At 34.2% G+C, this 20,192-nt stretch overlaps 1 long non-coding RNA gene across 1 annotated transcript; it reads left to right on the forward strand.

Moving 5' to 3' along the window:
* The first annotated feature begins 15,916 nt into the window (after positions 1-15,916).
* Positions 15,917-19,794, forward strand: LOC137177291 (uncharacterized). The gene is made up of 7 exons (XR_010926053.1): positions 15,917-16,064; positions 16,330-16,356; positions 16,568-16,591; positions 16,700-16,783; positions 17,094-18,326; positions 19,268-19,337; positions 19,436-19,794. It is a non-coding gene; the product is annotated as an uncharacterized lncRNA (long non-coding RNA).
* The last annotated feature ends 398 nt before the right edge of the window (positions 19,795-20,192 follow it).

The raw sequence follows: 20,192 nt of genomic DNA on the forward strand, positions 1-20,192 counted from the left end.
AGTTTGTCTTAGTTTCTCAAAACGGCCCTAAATTCAACGGAAATATCTTTTTCTTTTGTTTTCTATCAGCTCCTGTCTCTAAACCCACCCTCTCCGTATGGTGTGAACCTGAGATGACCTACTGTGTCCTCACCTGTAATGGCGACACGACAGACGCTGAACTGATCACCTACAGGTGGACGTCAGGTGATATAACGTGGTCTTCAACCAAGGAGCACAATATAACAAAGGTAAACACAGGATAATGATGTTTGTGTGTCTGATCAGTAACAGATAAATCATGTTGCAAGAATAAACCAGAATCTAGTCTTTAAATTGATTCACATATTCAGGCATCAGTTGGTGACCAGTTTATTGTTGATAATCTGGACAAACCATAAAAATGCAAAGTGAGTTCCTTAAGAAATCTGTTTGTTTGGTTTATGAACTTTCAGCTAATATTGTTTTTCTCCCAATTTTTAGGAAGATGATGAGCTGTGGTTTGCTGTGCGTTTGAAAACCCAGTCAGCTCAAGCAGCAGTGAAAAAGTCTTCAACCCCTTCATGGAAAGTGAGTTATCACACCAACAAATATCTGCTGTAACACATTTAATGTATTAATGTATCTTACTGTTTTTCCTAAACATGACAATTTACACTGTACACATTTACATGAACTGTGGAACCAGGAAATGTATATTTGAAGTCTATCATAACTGTGAATATTTGGCTGTGAACAGTTTTATAAATCTGGTTTAAGGAATAGTGATGTGATGAGGGGTCATAAAGTATTTGTAAAGAGTTTTAAAGAGATATTTGTCCCCTAAATTTAGAAATAGATTAGAATCGGTGAAAATTAGTTGAGGTTGGGTAACACTTTAAGTCCCCCTATTTAGCATTAATTAGATATATATGAACATTTATAAATATAAACTTTAATAAATGTTTATACACATCATAATGTAGTTGTAAGTATATGTTAAAAGGACGGATTCACATTTCAAGTCTGTTTTAAAACAACAGTCAGGAGCCCAAATGAAACGTGTTTTTCTTGCTGTAATCATTCCTCCTGTTCATACTGACCATTAGAAGATCCCTTCATAATGCACTTACAATGGAAGTGATGGAGGACAAAATCCACAGTCCTCCATCTGTGCAAAAATGTATTTAAAAGTTTATCTGAAGCTAATATGAAGCTTCAGTGTCCAAATGAGTCAAATCAAATAGATATCTTTCAACGTTACAGTCTTTTTAGTGCCAAAGTTCCTCTTTTTGTTACTATACTTCCACCACAGCTCAACAGGGAAACACTGTCTGAGGAAACACAAAGAGGGAATCTGATGTTAAAAAGACTGTAAATGTGTCAGATATCCACTTGATATGACTAACTCAGACTGCTGAAGCCTCATATAAGCTTCACATCAACTTTTAAATGCATTTTTGCACAAAATAACACTGTGGATTTTGGTCTCCATCACTTACACTGAAAGCACATTTGAAGGATCTTTTAATATCCAGTATGAACAGGAGGAATGATTACAGCGAGGAAAACCTCTTTCACTGTTCATATGGACACCTGACTGTTGTTTGAAGACACAGTTGAAAAATTGTGAACCTGTCCTTTAAGTGTTTATTAATGTACAATATTTGTCAGCAATCATAACTTCTCCTATGGAGACATATTTTATATTATTATAATTGTTTTACTAAATTGTCTTTATCTGACTACAGTTATGGATTCCACATGAGGAGTTACAATCATTGACAAATACATTAACAAACACTTATATTTGCTAAAAATGACATCATAGTGTGTTAAATGTTAAATACTGCTGTAAATGCTAAACAGGAGGCTTTAAATAAAGTTTTACTGCTTGTTATTTTGAGTATTTCTATTTTATGTTACTTTATGCTCCACTACATTTTAGAGGTAAATTTTGTACTTTGTACTTTACTTTCTACTTAACTTTTACTAAAACTGGAGCAGGACACACTTGATTAAAAAAATACATTTCAGTAATTAAACAGAGAAATTTGCATTCAGTTGTGTTTACTTTATTTTATTTTACAGAAGAACCACTCTACAGGAAAATAGGTGATGAAGCTGTTCTCACACCAGACTCTGTAGAGAATCTTATCACCAGCATAGTGTGGAAACATGGACCTGATCTTGCCATGGAGTGGTATGGAGGCGAGACTTTCTCCTACCGACACTTCAAAGGTTTAAGGTTTAACTTTAATCTAAATCAAGCTGTTTGGTAGCCAGAGATCAATGATTTTATACATTAGTTTGAAGTTTTTGATACATTTAGGTTGAGATTTTGGTTTAAATTAGGGTTCTTAATATTTTCTGTTGTAAATTAATTATATTTTAAGGAATTCTTTTACAGTATTTAATAGTTTTATCCCAGATTTTGGCTAAATTATTGAATTGTATTATAATAGAGGGGTTTTAATGTATTTTCTGCTTTTTTAAAAAGAAAAATTGTATTTGACAAGTACAATTACTGTAATGTAATCCTTTAAATTAAAATATGTTAAATAAGGTTCACTTTCATGTGTTTTGGTCAAAATAACTAAATATCTGAGCATGTTACAATCTATAGATTTATTCATTCATTATCCCTGTGAAACCCAATTAAATATCTTAATTACATAATAATCAATGGGTAAATTAATGGAATTAGGTTACTAGTGCAGTGCCTGTTCAAAATGTGCATGTTTGGAATGGGTTGATTCTCAATACCTAGAGAAGTTGTACCCCTCCCCTAAACGGTAATCGGTATACACTACAATTTACAGACACTCCCTAAATGCCTAAGGTGCAGGCTATTGGTAGACTCTACAGTTTGTCAATGTTCCCTAAATGGCTCACACACAGGCTATCAGTAGGTGCTATAATTTACCCATGTTGCCTAAACACCTCACATGCAGCCTATTGGTAGACTCTACAATTTACTGATGCTCCCTTAACACCTCACACAAAGAATATTTGGAGACTGAAGTTGATCATATGAACTGTAGTAATCATTCAACACGTGCCTGAGACATCCTGCATTATGTCTTGAACACACATACAGTTCTCGCATGTTAGGAACAGGAATAGAACTTAACTTTCTAAACTTTTTCAATTCATTCTCTGGTGGTTCTTATCACTACTGATGTAATCCCACCTCAGACCACAATGTGGGTTGCAAAGGCAGAGTGGCGCTGTCCTAGACTTAAAACTAGACCTTTTATTGTATGAAAATCAGCTGTTCTACAAACATTTTTAGTGTTTTAAAGTGCATAACTCTCCAGCTGCCCACTCTTAAGTGACCAACACTGGAAATAAGTGATTCTTACTGACAACATACTGTAAGATGACGAAAAATCCCTGTTTAGAAGCTAAACTTGTGTATTTTTGCAGATCGTGGTAGGCTGAACACTTCAACTGGAGCGTTGACAATCACAGGATTGACTTCAGACGACAGCGACAACTACACAGTAGAGATCAACAACAAAGTCACCAGCAAGACTCAACTCCTGGTTATCTGTAAGTGGAAGAATTGTGTGTGAAGTTTGTCCTACTTTATCAAAACGGCCCTAAATTCAAAGGAAATGTCTTTTTGTTTCGTTTTCTATCAGCTCCTGTCTCTAAACCCACCGTCTCCGATTGGTGTGCAATGACCTACTGTGTCCTCACCTGTAATGGCGACACCACCGGTGCTGAACCAGTCACCTACTGGTGGACATCAGGTGATACGACGTGGTCTTCAACCAAGGAGCAGAAAATAACAATGATATGCACAGAATAATGATGTTTGTGTGTTTGTCATCAGTAACAGATAAATCATGTTGCAAGAATAAACCAGAATCTAGTCTTTAAATTGATTCACATATTCAGGCATCAGTTGGTGACCAGCTGAGACAGAATCCAGGCTGTGCAGTTTAGGATATTCAGACAGTTTAGAATATTTCTGAAATGAGCTTAAATTATATCTGGTATATTAAATATGTTTTGCATTGTCTCTGGTAAATAAACAATATATAATTAAATAAACTGAACAAAAACATGAACAAACCTGCAGAAAATAAAGATGTCAGATCATGGAAATAGACAGATTTGTCTCTGTAAAGTCATAAAAAGTGACAACAAGAAGTGCATTTGGATACAAGGTTGGACATTTTTATTTGTATCCAATTAACAGGCAACTGTTGAGATGATCTAATATTTTATATGAATGTCGTAGTTTCACAAAACATTCAAAGATATTTCACTACAAGTTTAAACCTTCAGTGTTCAAACATTTTTAAAACTCTTTTAATTTTTTTTAGTATCTCCACAAGTGTCATGGCAATAATAATAAAGCATCACATTAAGTCATTTGTAAATTGATTTATTAATTCCTGTAGTTATTGATACAATTCAATATTAATAAATGAAATGATTTATTACTTTTTATGTGACACTTTTGGTCCTCTATACACCAGATGTGGCTATTTCATCATTTTTGTATCTTTTTTGTTTCCCATACAGTCTTGTGTGCGTAAAAAATGTGATATTAGAAAACTTGACAGGTTTCTCTGTTAATTACTTTATAGCTATTTGTGATACAGAGAAAAATTTAAAAAGATGTTAGAGATTGCCCAAATAAGGTTTTAGTATTCTACCAAAGCATACTAGTATACTATAATTTTTACTGGATAATTCAGTCCTGCAGATGTGCTAAATCGTGGATTACAGCGTATATAGTGAAAAGCTGATGACTAAGTAGCCACATCACTGTGTTGTCTCTGATGTTATTGTTGGTAATCTGGACATACTGTAAAAAGACAAAGTGAGCTCCTCAAAAGATCTGTATGTTTGGATTATGAGTTTTTAGCTAATAATGTTTTTCTCCCAATTTCTAGGTGGAAAAGGAGCTGTGGTTCAGCTGGTTCAGCTGTGCATTTGAAAACCCAGTCAGCATCAACAGCAGTGAAAAAGTCTTCAACCCCTTTATAAGTGAGTTATCACACCAACAAATATCTGCTGTAACACATTTAATGTATTAATGCATCTTACTGTTTTTACTAAACATGACAATGTACTCAATGTCCTCATAGGAGTTACAAATCATGTTTTAACAGCATTAAATGACTAAATGACGAGCTTTGAGTTTATTATTTTTCTGTATTGGGTCACCTCAGAGTGCATTATCAAAGATGGGATCAGCTAACCACATTAGAATACAATACAGTGTCCTTGTAAACCATTTTTTGTTTTAATTATTTATTCATTCATTTTTTTGTAGGGAATCAGCTCATCTTCATGGCAATATTATTACTGGTTGTCTGCGTCATCATCATCACTTTCAGACACAAAGGCATCATCAATTTCAGTTGCAAATGGATAAATGGTAAGAAGTCACAAAATATTGTATTTATTTTGATGCACTAAATATACTGTATTTTTGTGGTTTGATATAAATCAAATCTTTGACTTGAATTTACATTCTTTAACTTAAATGACTAAATGACGAACTTTGAGTTTATTATTTTTCTGTATTGGGTCACCTCAGAGTGCATTATCAAAGATGGGATCAGCTAACGGCATTAGAATACAATACAGTGTCCTTATAAACCATTTGTTGTTTTAATTATTTATTCTTTCATTTGTTTGTAGGAGTTTTGAAATGGACGTTCATCTACATATTAGTGTGTATTCTGGTTGTATTCAACATCATCCTAATCTTTGATTTTAACTACAAAGGCAGAAAAGGTAAGAAGTCACAAAATATTTTATTAATTTTGATACACTAAATAAACTGTATTTTGGTGGTCTGATATAAATCAAATCTTTGACTTGAATTTACATTCTTTATATTTCTTTAGGTGTTGTATATTAATATTTCTGTAAATTTGACTGATAATGTTAATCTAGCTGTGCATCATACATATTCAAGTTCTTTCAAGAGTGTGATTCTACCAACAATATTAGTCCTGATGATGTATTTTCATGCTAAGAGACAGGAAGTTTCTATCCTCATGCAAACATCCACAACCACAACCAATACCAAGAGATTCTCTCCAGATGTTTCATGAATCTGCATAAAAGGATGTTTCAGGGTCGACTTGTTGTCTTAGTGGTTAAAGCTCATAACAAGTATCTGCAACATCACTACTATTATGCACTATTAATGCATCTTGTACTCAGTGCCCTCATAGGAGTTACAAAACATGTTCTAACAGCATTAAATGACTAGATGATGAGTTTTGAGTTTATTATTTTTCTGTATTGGGTCACCTCAGAGTGCATTATCAAAGATGGGATCAGCTAAAGACATTGAAATACAATACAGTGTCCTTGTAAACCATTTGTTGTTTTAATATTTAGTCCTTCATTTTTTGTAGAGGATCTGACAGTGATTATCATTGTAACAGCAGTATTTGGAGTGATTCTGGTTGGATGCATCATGATCATTATCTATTTGAGATACAAAGCCGGAGACTATTTTGCACAGACATTTATAAAAGGTAAGAAGTCACAAAATATTGTATTTATTTTGATGTACTAAATAAACGGTCTTTTGGTGGTTTGATATAAATTAAATCTTTGACTTGAATTTACATTCTTTATATGTCTTTAGGTGTGGTATATTAATATTTATGTAGATTTGACTGATAATGTTAATCTAGTTGTGCATCATACATATTCAAGTTCTTTCAAGAGTGTGACTCTGCCAACAATATTAGTCCTGATGATGTATTTTCATGCTAAGAGACAGGAAGTTTCTATCATGCAAACATCCACAACCACAACCAACACCAAGAGATTCTCTCCAGATGTTTCATGAATCTGCATAAAAGAAAGTGTTGTGGGAAATCTTCAGATGGGCCAATAAATCTTCAGGTCACCCATAACTTAGTATTAAACTCGAAACTTATAAGAGAAAGACTCAAAGAAATGCACTGGAAACTGGTAGAGTTCAATGTGAATAGGTTTACTCTGCATAAAGAAAAATACAAAGCAAACCGAGGCCTTGATCCCGAGATAAAGAACCTAATGAATAATCATAAAACATTAAATTATATACCTCTCATAACCCCTCCTAATGTGGAGCTTATTTTCTAAACCCCACCTTGCTTGATCTTAACACTTTGATAATAATCCAGACATGACTCAGCTTCAGAAAACAATGGTGTCTCACAATTCTCTAACATGTATCAGTTGTACTTGGCCTCTTCCTCATTTGTCTCAATACATATGGCCTAGCAGCCTTCGCTCATTACACACAGGAGATTAAAATGGTATATTACTGATCCTCCCCTTCTGTATTACCTTGGGAACTATCTCTTATTGACGTAAATGTTATCTCTTCACAATTACTGGCCTATTCATGGAAGGGCAGTTTTCCACCACAGATGTTTCAGGGTCGACTTGTTGTCTTAGTGGCTAAAGCTCATAACAAATAACTGCAACATCACTACTATTATGCACTATTAATGCATCTTACTGTTTTTACTAAACATGACAGTGTTCTCAGTGCCCTCATAGGAGTTACAAAACATGTTCTAACAGGCATTAAATGACTAAATGATGAGCTCTGAGATTATTATTTTTCTGTATTGGGTCACCTCAGAATGCATTATCAAAGATGAGATCAGCTAACAACATTGAAATACAATACAGTGTCCTTGTAAACATTTGTTGCTTTAATTATTTATTCTTTCATTTTTTTTGTAGAGGATCTGAAAAGGATGTTCTTCTTAATACTAGTATTATTTCTGGATATATTCAACATTATCATCAATTTAATATATGAAGGCAGAAGAGGTAAGAAGTCACAAAATATTTCATTTACTTACTTTGATATAAATCAAATCTTTCACTTGAATTTACATCCTTTATATTTCATTAGGTGTGGTATATTAATATTTATGTAAATTTGACTGATAATGTTAATCTAGTTGTGCATCATACATATTCAAGTTCTTTCAAGAGTGTGATTCTACCAACAATATTAGTCCTGATGATGTATTTTCATGTTAAGAGACAGGAAGTTTCTATCCTCATGCAAACATCCACAACCACAACCAATACCAAGAGATTCTCTCCAGATGTTTCATGAATCTGCATAAAAGGATGTTTCAGGGTCGACTTGTTGTCTTAATGGTTAAAGCTCATAACAAGTAACTGCAACATCACTACTATTATGCACTATTAATGCATCTTACTGTTTTTACTAAACATGACAATGTGCTCAATGTCCTCATAGGAGTTACAAAACATGTTCTATCAACATTAATTGACTAAATGACGAGCTTTGACTTTATTATTATCTGTATTGGGTCACCTCAGAGTGCATTATCAAAGATGGGATCAGCTAACAACATTAGAATACAATACAGTGTCTTTGTAAACCATTTTTTGTTTTAATTATTTGTTCTTTCATCTTTTGTAGAGGATCTGACATGGATGATCATCTTAACAGCAGTATTTGGAGTGATTCTGGTTGTGTGCATCATCATCATCATCTTTTTAATATACAAAGAAAGAAACTGTAAGAAGTCACAAAATATTTTTTTTATTTATTTTGGTTTGATATAAATCAAATCTTTGACTTGAATTTACATTCTTTATATTTCTTTAGGTGTGGTATATTAATATTTATGTAAATTTGACTGATCATGTTAATCTAGTTGTGCATCATACATATTCAAGTTCTTTCAAGAGTGTGATTCTACCAACAATATTAGTCCTGATGATGTATTTTCATGCTAAGAGACAGGAAGTTTCTATCCTCATGCAAACATCCACAACCACAACCAACACCAAGAGATTCTCTCCAGATGTTTGATGAATCTGCATAAAAGGATGTTTCAGGGTCGACTTGTTGTCTTAGTGGTTAAAGCTCATAACAAATAACTGCAACATCACTACTATTGTGCACTATTAATGCATCTTACTGTTTTTACTAAACATGACAATGTACTCAATGCCCTCATAGGAGTTACAAAACATGTTCTAACAGCATTAAATGACTAAATGACAAGCTTTGAGTTTATTTTTTTTCTGTATTTGGTCACCTCAGAGTGCATTATCAAAGATACCATTTTGAGCATAGTTGTATTCCTTACCGTCTCCTTTGACCATAACGTTAAGTGCTGCAACTTGCTGCTCTGTGTGCCATGCAGTCTTGTCTTGGATTACATAGGCAGCACGGTGTAGCAGGTACAGGTGAAGCTCTTACTGTAGCATACTCCACCGAAAGATGGTCTGACACTTGAACTGATGATTTTAGATTTAATGACAATCCCAAAACCAACGTAAGAGCTGGGTACAAAACACAAAACAAAAAATATATTAGCCACCTTACCATAGCTTAACACTAGCTTGCACTAAGCTAAAGCTAACTCAATTAATTAAACAAACTTTAAGCTTTGAGTTTATTATTTTTCTGTATTGGGTCACCTCAGAGTGCATTATCAAAGATGGAATCAGCTAACGACATTGGAATACAATACAGTGTCCTTGTAAACCATTTGTTGTTTTAATGATTTATTCTTTCATTTTTTTGTAGGGGGTCTGATATGGATGATCATCTTAATAGCAGTTTGTATTCCGGTTGTGTTCAACATCATCAATTCAATATACAGAGCCATAAGAGGTAAGAAATAAATAATTGTATTTATTTTGATGCACTAAATATTAGTGGTGCGCAAAAAATCGATTCACATAAGAATCACGATTCTATCTCTGACAATTCAGAATCGATTCACATTTTTCAGTCTTGCCACAACGCTGTTTTCCATTTTCTCCTGACATGAGTTAGCTCGCTAAATCCCATAGATGGCACAATGACGCCACACTGGTTTTTGCCCGGCCCCAACTCCGGGGGCAAGAAGGAAGAGAAGTGGTGTCATGGAGAGGCGGAGTACTTGGCAGAAAAACAAATACAACCTGGTCCACCGGCAATGAAAGCAATCATTTGGACATATTTAGTTTTTTCTTATCTTGAAGGGAAGGGGGAGCTTGACAAGACTATTTCCATTATCAGGCGTTGCAGTGCACCTCTGCAGGTTTGTGCGGTTGTGGGTTTATTAATTTGTAACCACCGTGAAACAATCAGAAAAAAACATTTTATTCCTCTCATTCATCGGCTTTCTCACCACCACAGCTGCAGGGTTGAGCAGAGGTGTGTGTGGGGATGTTTGTGCTTTAGAATGTAACCGCTGTGAAACAATCAGAAAATAATGTTTAATTGATCTGATTCACCAGCTTCATCACTAAGGTTACTAGCTCCCTCTCTTCATTCACTCTCTAGCTCGCTTGACCACTGCTTCTCTTTCTCTCTCTCTCATCTTTTTTAAAATGAGTCGGGAAGCCGTCAGCAAAGCCTAACTTTACTTTTAACATTATCAAACAAAGAGGAATGTCCTCCCCTCTTCCCAATAATGTTTTTGTCATAATGCAGGGTTGTACAGTGTTACAGGTTACTTTTCTCCAAAAGTTGGTTCTGGTTCAACTTTCTCGCTGCAGCCCCCCTGCAGTCCCCTCCCCCGCAGCCTCAGTGTACAACTCGTCAGACTGCCAGCTGGTTACCTGAGGACGAGAATGGGAAAGTCATTTTATCTCAGTGAAAAACGTCTCCTTGAAGTTTATGACAAACTGCCAAAAACAAGCCAACAAGATGCAGCAGTGAAACAAGCGTTTAAACAGCTGTTCTGTATTTTGAAAAAGTCAATAAAATTCAGTAAATAGTGAAACTGCCCGTTTCATTACTTTATATTCATGTAATAAATATACAAATGTCAATTAGATGGTAATCTGCATGAGAAATTAAGAAAAAGAAACAACATCGGTTGTAATAATAACCTGCTTATAGTGATCAATTTGACCAATTTTATCAATTTTCTGGTTTGCACTTTGCAGCTAAATGTAACAGGCAGCTATTGTTTATTTGATTTTGTTACTTGAAGTAAGAATTTAAGTTATTATTTGAAGTTTTGCACTCAGCAGTTTATCTTTGCAATCATTTTTATTTTTGTATTAAGTATTCATTTGACTCTTTGTCTCAGGGCTGCTTTGGTTTCCTGTTGACTGAGTGAACTAAAGGAACATAAATCTTAGTCAGGGTTGATGTTGATAGCAAATGTTTACACTTGATTCAGTGTGATTTTTTTTCTTTGACACCTATGAAAGTGTCTCCTGCAGTCAAATGGAAAGATTTACTCAAAACATCAATCTAGAATCAAATCTATGAATGTATTGAATTGAGAATTGATTTTGAATCACAAATCAATTGTGAATCGAATCGTGAGATTTCCTGAATCATGCACTCATATTAAATAAACTGTATTTTGGTGGTTCGATATAAATCAAATCTTTGACTTGAATTTACATTCTTTATATTTATTTAGGTGTGGTATATTAATATTTATGTAAATTTGACTGATAATGTTAATCTAGTTGTGCATCATACATATTCAAGTTCTTTCAAGAGTGTGATTCTACCAACAATATTAGTCCTGATGATGTATTTTCATGCTAAGAGACAGGAAGTTTCTATCCTCATGCAAACATCCACAACCACAACCAATACCAAGAGATTCTCTCCAGATGTTTGATGAATCAGCATAAAAGGATGTTTCAGGGTCGACTTGTTGTCTTAGTGGTTAAAACTCATAACAAATAACTGCAACATCACTACTATTATGCACTATTAATGCATCTTACTGTTTTTCCTAAACATGACAATGTACTCAATGTCCTCATAGGAGTTACAAAACATGTTCTAACAGCATTAAATGACTAAATGACGAGCTTTAAGTTCATTATTTTTCTGTATTGGGTCACCTCAGAGTGCATTATCAAAGATGTGATCAGCTAACAACATTAGAATACAATGCAGTGTCTTTGTAAACCATTTGTTGTTTTAATTATTTATTCATTCATTTTTTGTAGGGGGTGTGACCTGGATGATCATCGTAACAGCAATTTTTGGAGTGATTCCGGTTGGGTTCATCATCAGCATCATCATCATCTATTTGAAATACCGAGCCAGATTTTGTAAGAAGTAACAAAATATTTTGTTTACTTATTTTGGTCTGATATAAATCAAATCTTTGACTGGAATTTACATTCTTTATATTTCTTTCTTTATTTCTTTCTTGTTTCTCTTTTTTGTAGGGAATCTGAGATGGATGATCATGTTAACAGCACTTTGTATTTCGGGTGTGTGCAACATCATCACCAATTTAATATACGAAGGCAGAAAAGGTAAGAAGTCACAAAATATTGTATTTATTTTGATGCACTAAATATACTGTGTTTTGGTGGTTTGATATAAATCAAAGTTTTGACTTGAATTTACATTCTTTATATATCTTTAGGTGTGGTATATTAATATTTCTGTAAATTTGACTGATAATGTTAATCTAGTTGTGCATCATACATATTCAAGTTCTTTCAAGAGTGTGATTCTACCAACAATATTAGTCCTGATGATGTATTTTCATGCTAAGAGACAGGAAGTTTCTATCCTCATGCAAACATCCACAACCACAACCAATACCGAGAGATTCTCTCCAGATGTTTCATGAATCTGCAATCCTCTGCAGGCTCCACTTCACTCAGCTGCCCGTCTGCTTCTTCCCACTTTAACCTGAATAACAAACCGGGGCTCAGTGTTCTGGTTGGATCGACATAGAGAGCTGGGGCTAATATTAGTTGGGAGCAGCAGGTCTGAGTGAAATGGAGCCTGTGGAGGAAACACTGGAACCATCAGGGTGAAACAGTCCATTGAAGTGCTGCTATCTTTGGCTGCACAGACAGGAAAAAACTTGACTGAGAGGATATACCACTCTGTTTGTGGTGCATTACCGCCACCTTCTGCTCCGGAGTGTGGACCAGAGATTAAACCCTATACATTAATCCTGTCTGTCTAATAAACTCAAAGAAAACTCTACTGCTCCACCCACTTGGCAAGTTCATTAAAGTTTTAACGCTGAGCTCCTGAACTCCAGTCTTCTTGATCATACTTAATACAATCTATACTTGCATGCACAATAATCTCCTCAGCCAGCTGGAAAAAATATGTTCTTATATCGATATCGGCAAAAAAATCTGATATCGTGCATCCCTACTATTAATGCATCTTACTGTTTTTACTAAACATGACAATGTACTCAATGTCCTCATAGGAGTTACAAAACATGTTCTAACAGCATTAAATGACTAAATGACGAGCTTTGAGTTTATTATTTTTCTGTATTGGGTCACCTCAGAGTGCATTATCAAAGATGGGATCAGCTAACGACATTAGAATACAATACAGTGTCTTTGTAAACCATTTGTTGTTTTAATTAATTATTCTTTCATTTTTTTGTAGAGGATCTGACATGGATGTTCAACTTCATACCAATATGTATGCTGGTTGGGTTCACCATCATCATCATCTATTTAATCATCTTTTTCAGACGCAAAAGGAGAGAACGTAAGAAGTCACAAAATATATTTATTTTGATGCACTAAATATTCTGTATTTTAGTGGTCTGATATAAATCAGATGTGTTTCTAGATGTTTCAGGGTCGATTTGTTGTCTTAGTGGTTAAATCTCATAACAAATAACTGCAACATCACTACCTTTCATGTCTCCATCTACACTACTGAAGGCAAAAATGTTAATTAAGTGAGCTTACTTTGACTGTAAAATCACTCAGCGTCTCAGTACATTTTGCAAACAAAAAAGTACACATTCAACAACAACAAAAAATGATACATTTTATGGCTTTTTTACAAAAAGCTGTAAATAAGGGGAAAAAAATGGAACAAGGCCGCAATTACACAATTAAATTGTAGAAAAATAAAAGGTTTCAGTCTGGATTTAATGGATCAAGGCACCAACCGTGAGATCAGACAATTTTCATGTCTCAATCTATTTAATGGAAATATAACACACACTTATTTATTTTCAATACAGGAGCTGCTGAAAGGAGATGGCAAGGTAAGATAGAACATTTTCAAATTGTTCACCTATTTGTCTTTAATAATTTTAGAGTTTGTAACATGACAATATTATATAATATATATAATATATAAGTCTCAAATTAGACACATTCTTAGTTGTTGTTGATTTAGTAATGTGATGTTTTCCTAACAGACAAATTAAGTTTTACAGTCATCAATCAGCAGCAGTTAAAAAACTTCTAATATGGATTCACTGTGTGATAGATGCATCATGGTTGTGACTATTCTTTATTTATTTCACAGAGTTCCTACAATGGTTGGATAAAGGTAATGACAACTTTTTCTTTTTTCTTGAACCGAAGAATTCGAGCAGCTGCATTTTGGACTTGTTGGATCTTTTCAATAGTACAGAATACAAGACCTGAATGACCATGAATGAGAATTTCTGCATCTGACTGTGTTAGAAATGGGTGAACTTGAACGATGTGTCAGAGGTGGAAGAAAGCTACTTTAGTGATGTTGCTGATGTGTCCCTCAAATCTAAGATAAATGAAATTACAGGACTTCTTTATCTCTTCTGTTTAGTGGCAACATCAGAAGACAACTTCCTAATCAGAGCTGAGTATGTAAAGTAGAGGTTCATTGATAAACACACTGAAAGGCACCAGAGACAGTCTGCCTTTCTGTATCTGTATGTCTGAAGTCTTTGAAGCCATAAAAAAGTCTTGAAGGTTCGATATTTAAAAGGTCAAGACCAGGCGAGTCTTCAGCTGTACTGCAGAGACTGTGTGTTGTCACTAAACTAAAACGTATGACTCTTTACATTTTCTTTGGCTGATTCTTCCTCACCTCTGAGAACATTGTCAGAGTATTAGGAAAACCCATCTCTCATGACTCTACACATATTGTCCACTCTGTTAATACTATTAATATTGTTCTATTTGTTAATGAGAAGCTGTGTTTGTAAAGGTTTAATGAAGAATTCCAGTGAGTTAACACACACTTATTCATCTTCAATACAGGAGAAGCAGCTGAAAAGTCATGCCAAGGTAAGATAGAACATTTTCACATTGGTCACCTATTTGTCTTTAATAATTTTAGAGTTTTTAATATGACAATATTTTAAATAATCTTCTGTTCATTCATCCAGCACTTAAAAAGTAATTAATATCTAAACTTTTACAATCAAAAACAAAATGCATTCAATGTACTTTTTTTTTAATTGCTGAATTTTAAAAATGAATTAAATAAAAAAAAGTCTCAAATTGGACACATTGTTAGTTGTTGTTGATTTAGTAATGTGATGTTTTCCTAACAGACAAATGAAGTTTTACAGTCATCAATCATACTGCTGTTAGTTTTAACAGATAAAAATAAAACATGTATTCTGACAAATTTTTGAAAGATTTATTTGCAACTAAATACTGACAAAGACATATCTGACCAACATTTGTTTGAATAGCAGCAGTTAAAAAACTTCTAATATTGACAATTCTTCATTTTATTTCACAGAGGTGCTGGAAAGGTTGAAAAACAAGAACAAGAACAAGAACAACAATTTTTGTTTTTTTTGTAAGTCTGACTTGAATGAAACCGTAAACCAGTGAATCAGAAGAATTGTAGCAGCTGCATTTTGGACTTGTTGGATCTTTTTAATAGTACAGAATACAAGACCTGAATGACCATGAATGAGAATTTCTGCATCTGACTGTGTTAGAAATGGGTGAACTTGTGTGATGTGTCAGAGGTGGAAGAAAGCTACTTTAGTGATGTTGCTGATGTGTCCCTCAAATCTAAGATCAATGAAATTACAGGACTTCTTTATCTCTTCTTGCACTGTGACAGATTATTATCTTCTATTTATAAAGCAGAGCAGGGGAATGACAGACACATTTTTTACACATACATAGCAGTTCCAAGTTTTAGAGTCATCAATCATACTGCTGTTAGTTTTAACAGATAAAATTAAAACATGTATTCTGACAAATAGGTTTATTTGCTACTAAATACTGGCAAAGACATATCTGACCAACATTTGTTTGAATAGCAGCAGTTAAAAAACTTCTAATATGGATTCACTGTGTGATAGATGCATCATGGTTGTGACAATTCTTTATTCATTTCACAGAGTTCCAAGAAAGGTTGAATAAAGGTAATAACAACTTTTTGTTTTTTCTTGAACTGTTATAACTGCAGTAAACTAGAAGTTTCACTGTCTGACAGATGTACTGTGGTTGTGACAATTCTTTTAACATTTAATACTGATCTCAACAATTTCTGAGGTCCATAAAACATCCACCCAGGACCTTTACTTTTTCACAAAAGTAAACGTAACTTATAAAAGCTAATTATGAAACAAAACATGATTAATGAAGAATTTCAGTGAGTTAACACACACTTATTCATCTTCAATACAGGAGAAGCTACTGAAAGGGAATGGCAAGGTAAGATAGAACATTTTCACATTGGTCACCTATTTGTCTTTAATAATTTTAGAGTTTTTAACATGACAATATTTTAAATAATGTTCTGTTTTCATGCATCCATTTTAAAAATCAATTAAATAAAAAAGTCTCAAATTTGTTGTTGATTTAGTCATCAATCATACTGCTGTTAGTTTTAACAGAAAACAGCTATTTTTTATTCATTTCACAGAGTATCTTGAATGGATGAAAAAGAGTAAGAGGAACTATCTTTTCTCTTGAACCGTTATAACTGCAGTAAACTAGAAGTTTCACTGTCTGACAGATGTATTGTGGTTGTGATAATTCTTTTATCATTCAATAGGAAAGTCAACAATTTCTGAGGTCCATAAAACATCCACCCAGGACCCGACATCTGTTGTGACCCATGATACCAGCAATGAAACTGGTGAGTGAAACATCGATCACATAACAGCAACAAATGTTTCATTTGTGAGTAAGAAACATGAATGTATAATAAGAGCTGGATATGGCTGTGCCACTCAGCTTTGCATTTCGATATGGTCGAAATCTTATTATTATAATATTATTTGTTTATGTTCTGAATATTTAGGCTAAGGTTATGTTCTTCTCTTGAGAAAACTGTAAAATAACCTGAATTTCTATTAGGATTTGGCACTTAAAATAGGAGAAAAACAACTTGCTAGCATCTTGCTTGTTCATGTTTTTCTGTTGATGCTCTTCTCATTAAGAAATAGAAATAGGAGAATGAACAAAGGTCCACCTAGAAGGAGACGAAGCTCAGGAGGACGAGCTGGAAAAACTCTCATCAGCTTGATGCTGGTTCGATCCTCTTTAATGGACTGCTCTCAGTCGTTGCTCTTGATCTTCTTCCTGTTAGAATAAATAGTAGGACAAACTGTATATAACTGTACTGACAGAGAGCTCAGTAGGATGAGCAGAAACACCTGACTTGGTTCCATCCTTCGGTGTTGATCTTCTACTCAATAAACTAAAGAAATAGGAGAATGAACACTTGACCTCATAAAGAGGAATAGCTCAGGAGGAAGAGCAGGTTCCTAAATGAACACCTGAGTAATCAGATGTTGGTTTGATTCTTGATGCAGGATCTTTCTTAAAACAAATGAAACAGGAGGACGAACACACTGATGTTTGTCAGGAAGAATAGCTCAACAGGATCAGCTGATTACATGATGGAGTCATGAAAGACTTAATGTTGGTTCAAATCCTTGTTTGTGCTGCTTTCATTCTTTACTGTTGATCGTCTTCTCAGAAGAAACACAAACAGGAGAACGAGCACACAGCTGTTCGTAGGTACATATAGCTCAGTAGGATGAGTTCCTGCAAATACTGCATCAGTGTAATGTTGGTTCGATTCCCATCTGAGGACAAATGTTGTTGTTGTCAAAACTAAAGCAAAGTTTTTAAAAAAGATTGCAGAGTCCATATACTGCCCCCTGCAGGCTGCTCTGAGTCAGTGTGTCAATAAAAACAATTGATCTCTGGCAAGTGGAATTGGCTGATAATCAATCAACAAAGTGACACACACATATAATAACATGTATGTTTCTAAACTGACTGTAGTATGATTAAAAAGAACAACTAATTGAACAAGACAAAACCAATAAATACATTAAAAAAACCCAAATTGAACAAGAACCAACACCCACCCCCCCAATTCAGAGAGCAGAAACAGAGAAGAAAGAAAGAAAGAAAAGAAAAGAAAAAAACCAACAACCCATAATTGTGTTTATAGGTAAGCAGCTACTTACTGTTATTATGTATGTATGTGTGTGTTTAAGTAAGTAAGTTACTTGGCAAAACTCTTCCAACATTTTTAAAAACATTCGTCTCAACTTCAGTGAAATGTCAGCTGCTTGTGCTTTCCTGTCCCATAACCTCCTGTTGATCCAGGTCCTGGCAACGGGCAAAGACCTTAATGACGCCAGTGAAATGTCCCGCCTACAAACGTAAAAGAATAATGACTTCTATTCAATTGTCATATATTTAATGCCTCTACCAAAATGGCCTGTGTTGAACAAAAATATTATAAATGTGCATATTATTATAACTATTTAGTTAATTACTTATTTATTAAAATTATGATAGAATCAAAGCAGAAATTTGTAAGACATTCATTCAGAAATATTTTTGCTGGGAAGCCCTGCAGCCTGGTGGTTGAACCATTCTTCTAAAACCACATTACAAAGTGGATAAAATTAGGGATGTCACAAGAATCAATACATAGATACCATAAACACATAGGTATCAAATCAAACCAGCAGTTATTTTTTCAGCAGTAATTATACTAATACGGTTTTAGTCATCATTTGTATCAACACTTCACTCTATAAGTCAGATATAGCCAGAGTGTGTTTGTTTAAATGTTGAAACACTTCAAGTTTCAGTCGTACTTACAAGATTGCAAACCAGAATGAGGGAACATAATCACACAGCTGTATTTGTTGTTACAGCATCACGACATTTGAAATGACTGTTTTTGGGTTGCTTTGCTTTCTACTTGAAGGCTACAGGCATGCATGCACGTTTTTAAAGGGACAGCCAGTGCCACCCCTACAATCTGATTGGCCACCTCCGATACCACCTCAAAATTTCTGCCACATCATTGGCTCCAAAAAGAGGTCCAATTGTATGGAAGTCTATGAGATAATGACCCTACTTCTCTCTTGAGTTATTACCTCAGTAAACACTTTCCTAATGAGTCTGTGGTCTCTAGTTTCAAGTCCTCTTCAATACAACATGATGTTCATTTTGTAAATTATGGTCCGTTTGGTGTGAAATAGACAATAAAGCAGGGTATGCTTAAGGCCTAAATATGTTCTGAATAAATTTTGTGAATATGATATTGCTGCTTAGTATCATAGAGTAGCTATTTCTTATCTCTCCACAGGAACATAGGTGAAGTTCCTATCAACAAAAACAGGGAACAAGTCCACCTCCAGGTCCTGATCCTGATGAATGTGAGTTCATTGCATCCTAATAATATTGATGACATATGCCTTATCCTCTAAAAATCATCATGACAATATGTTCCCTGTTGTTTATTTTTTCTTAACAGGTCCATCAACTTCCACCATCTCCAGCACTTTAGCACAGCAACACCACCATCCATAACTAAGGAGTTTATTTTTTACTTTTTACATTTGGAACAACTAACTTAATCAGACACTGAAAAAATAATCACCCCGTAAACATGCCCAATGTAAAGAAGAAAAATCTTTTTTATTATTAGTTATTTGAATAGTTAGCATACATTTGAATTTCAATATTCCATTAAAAAAAGTTGCAAAAACATTTGTGTATGCTGTCAATTATAGTTCTTGGAAAGAAAGTAAATATATAAAGAAAGAAAGAAAATCTTATTAAATTCTTATAAAGAAAGAAAATCAGAATCGGTAAAAATTGGAATTGGCAGGTCAGACTTTTGAAAAAAAAAAAAAATCAGAAATCTGAATCGGTGGAGAAAACTGCAATTAGTGCATCTCTACTTCAAATATACATTTCCTGTTGTCCCAGTTCATGTCAATATGAGCATGTAACGGAAACGAGACTCTATCTAACCTGGGGATGTCGTCACAAAAAATGACTTCACCAAAAAATATATCACAAAACATGCACAGAAATATACCATGATATTATAATTTTCTCAACATGTCAGTTAAAAAATTATGACAGTTTAATTATCCAAAACTTTCCCCTGGCTCTCACTGTGGTCCAGAACATAAAGTAAAACAGCAACATCTTCCTGCTCTCAGTTAGGTTTAAATAGAAGCAAGACACGTAAATTCACGGTGAGTCTGTTCAGTTCAAGTATA

This window comes from Thunnus thynnus, chromosome 24 (genome assembly GCF_963924715.1).
Source record: "Thunnus thynnus chromosome 24, fThuThy2.1, whole genome shotgun sequence".
NCBI lineage: Eukaryota > Metazoa > Chordata > Actinopteri > Scombriformes > Scombridae > Thunnus > Thunnus thynnus.